This window comes from Lactuca virosa, chromosome 1, assembly GCF_052849685.1.
Source record: "Lactuca virosa cultivar CGN04683 chromosome 1, Lactuca_virosa_CGN04683_v6, whole genome shotgun sequence".
In the NCBI taxonomy this organism is placed as follows: domain Eukaryota; kingdom Viridiplantae; phylum Streptophyta; class Magnoliopsida; order Asterales; family Asteraceae; genus Lactuca; species Lactuca virosa.
In genome coordinates, this window is record NC_136426.1 from 232,331,955 (window position 1) to 232,335,546 (window position 3,592).

Here is a 3,592-nt window from a genome sequence, read left to right on the forward strand (position 1 = left end):
AATTCGATAAATTTGAAATACTTGATTTGATCTTATTTCCATATTCTTTGTTTGGGTACAGACTTATAGTAAAACCATCTATTAGATCGATTATTTGATCTTGAGTTATGCTTCGACTATAGAATGATCATGTGTGGAATCAAGACAAAAAGAAAATGTTACCAATTGTTTTATAATATTTTATCTACATGTTGAATTTTGATACGAAATTCCTTTCAATGGGGGGTTAATGTAACAATTGGTAAAAATGAGTCAGAGTTCGACAGTCAAACCACCGCGAACCGCTAGATATTAACGACCAATTATGTGTAATTTTATGTGTATAATGTATCTTAAATATATTATGTTTATAATTCCTTTTAAACATCTGAAACTGGTCAAACCATCTATTGTTAAAGATCGAATCGAAAATCATCAAAAATTAAATTTATTTGTGCCGTTAAAAAATAAAATTTTGCATTAATTATATTTGCGAGTTATGGATAATAAATTTGAATATATTAAGTTCTCTTGATTCCGTGAATATAAAGAACGTCCAAAACGGATGTCGTATGAGAAAGTTATACCTCTTTAAAGTTACAAAAATCAGTATTTAAAGGAAAATCGGATTCGAAAAATCAACCGTACACTACTTCGTTTGGGATAACTACGAGTCTTGTAAACTGTCTTTGAACACATTTTAAATTCAGATTATAAATTCAGATTATAGTATATTATTTTAGTATGTTTTTATAATATTTTTAACCTTAACCAAAAACGGATTCGAAAAATCTGACGAATCCAGACCATATTAATCGCGAAACTTTAATCATTAATTCACGGAGCTCGAAGTACCAGAATTGAAATTCGTCTGCGTTTCTGAAATCAACACGATTAGGACTACTGACATACAATTTCATAAAATATTACAGAGTCGGGATCGATGTGGAGAATCGAAGATCACATGCCAAAATAAATAAATAAATAAACAAAATACATATTAATGGATTTTACATCAAATATCTTAGGCAAATCAAATTTTGTACCATCAAAATCTCTCTCAGACCAGATTTTAAGGACTCACTCCATACTCTCAAACTTCCCTCACACTCTACCCTCTCGATCTCCCTCTTCATTCTTTCCTTTCCCTTTTTGGAGTTCCAGCCAAGAACACCTCCAAATGGAGGTGCTGTTCATACAACAGCCAGCCAAAAGAGCAGTTCACATCCGTGTTCTTCCTCTTCCCTTCCTGTGAAAAATCAAAACCAAATACGCACCAAAAACCCCCATCGATTTCTGTAAAGCAAAACAAACAAACACCCATGGATTCCTTGTAAAATATTAACCCCAAAAATCCATTCCATTCATAAATTTCTGTCAAGAATCAATCCCAAACACCTGCCTATCAATTTCTATTAAAAAAAAAGTAAAAGAAGAAGAACAAGTAAACGACCTGTGAGCATTCGACCAAGCCACCACCGGAGCCCCCTGTCACCACCTTCGTCCTTCACCTCCTCCGTTCGTGAATCCTTACTCCTCCATCGCTTGTGTTGCAGGACCAAAGCAACCCCCTGACACCCTCCATTTATCGTTTTCAACATCGCAAACCACCACCTGCATCACCTCCGTCCTCCTTCATCCCTTCCCGTTGACCAAAACTACTGAAACACCCCCCTTAATCGACGATGACAGATGTCCATTTTCCCCCCTCTCTTTCCCCCTCCTGTTCCGATAACCAATCACCACCACGGATAGCAGCAATAGCCGCCTCTGCCTCCGTTCCTTCGTAAATCACCGCCGGAAGACCGAATCCCTTCCTCCTTCGCCATGTCAGTCGATTGGCGATGCCAAAGCAACCCCAAATGTCGACTTTAGCTGTTTTGCCACTCCCCTCCGATTTACTGCCACCGATTACGAGAGAAGAACACACAACGGCTCGACGGAGGTCGGCTGCCCCTCCCCTTCTCGCAATCGTCAGCCACTACCGGAGTCTCCCGATCTCCAATTTGTCTGTCCCATACCTGATCGGTTGAAGAAGACGAAGATGCGACCCCTTTCCCTTTTATTTGATCTACTTGACAAGAAAGGTCCCTCAAATTGTGGTTTTTAAATCAAATTAAACCCTTGGTGAATATCTCTACAAAACAGGTCCCAAATGAGTAAAACATTTTAAAACCGGCCCTTTTGGATATAATATATCACAAAATTAGTCCCTTGTGTATGGCTGTTCACTATTTGATTAAAAACGAATTGTCCAATCGGACAATTTCGATTGGACTATTTGGTTCGGATATTCAGATTTTTGGATTGATTTTAAGCTAAACCGAATTATTATTTTTGGATTTTGGATTGGTTTTGGTTTTTAAAATAAGAAACGAATAGTCCAAAAAAACCGAATAACAACTTATTATTTATTTTTAATATATATCTTTAATCATTTATAAATTTACTAAATTATTTTTTTAATTATTAGAAACTTTCAACCAAGATTGTACTTCAATATGTACTTTTTATCAAAAGTTTTTTGTCAATGAAATATTAAACTATATCTAATTTTTCTTAATAGTTGTTTATAAATTATAATTCATAGCTAAAAAGTTTTATTTAGTTACTTTTAAAGAGTTAGCTAATATTTAAATTATACATTATTTAAAATGTCTTGTCTCTTAAAAACAGAATTGTAAAAACCGATCCAACCGAACTGTAATTTGGTTGGATAGGATCGAATTTGAATTTAGTTTGGACTATTCGGATCCATGTTTTGAAAACCGAAATCCATTTGGATTTACTTGATTGGATCGGATAAAATCGATCCATCCAAACAAACACCCATAATTCTGTAAAATAAATGGAAAAACAGCATTTTCCTTTAAATATAAAGTATTTGAAAACGAGTCCTTTTAGTTTAAAACATTACCAAACAAACCCGGAAATGTTCGAAAGTCCAAGAATGATTACATTGCGACATCTCACGTTAAGCTTCACCAAAACCGAGCCTAGATCGGGATCACGCTTCGAATGTGAGTTCCTACGGCCCCTTTTTACAGTTTTAATATTTGGAGGAGAATAATGTGTGTATATTAAAGTTTTGGTGATTTTCATATTTTATACACAAAATAGCAGCATACTTTATTATTGGTCAAAAACTTATTCAATAGCAATCTAAAATGTTATAAATCATTTATACACTATACAAGTAAAGTAGATTGCTAAAAGTTAATATACTTATATGTCGCGATTATTAATATGTATATTAAGATATTATTAAATCAAAAATATTATTCGAGTATAAAACGAAAGTACATTGTTATATTTGATGGAAAGACCAAGTTTATGAAAATATATAATTAATAGTTTAAATTATTGAAAATTAACTTTTAATATATATAAGTTATGTAAAAATGAATGTAAAATTTATTAATATATTTTTATATTAAATATAAAAATATAACTCATTCTTCTAAGTTATGGATTTTATTGCGATAAATAACATGTTCGGCTTCAGAACTTAAGAATCGTTATTTGCGAAATATTGTATAACATTAATCATGCAAATTATAAATATTATGGGAATTGTTGGTTTCACCTTGGTTGAAACCTGGAAAATATTATC

At 33.1% G+C, this 3,592-nt stretch overlaps 1 long non-coding RNA gene across 1 annotated transcript; it reads right to left on the reverse strand.

Annotated features, from left to right (window-relative positions):
* Positions 1–923: 923 nt before the first annotated feature.
* Positions 924–2,001, reverse strand: LOC145165264 (uncharacterized). The gene is made up of 2 exons (XR_013739996.1): positions 1,433–2,001; positions 924–1,275 (listed from the first exon to the last, which is right to left on the reverse strand). It is a non-coding gene; the product is annotated as an uncharacterized LOC145165264 (long non-coding RNA).
* Between the last annotated feature and the right edge of the window lie 1,591 nt (positions 2,002–3,592).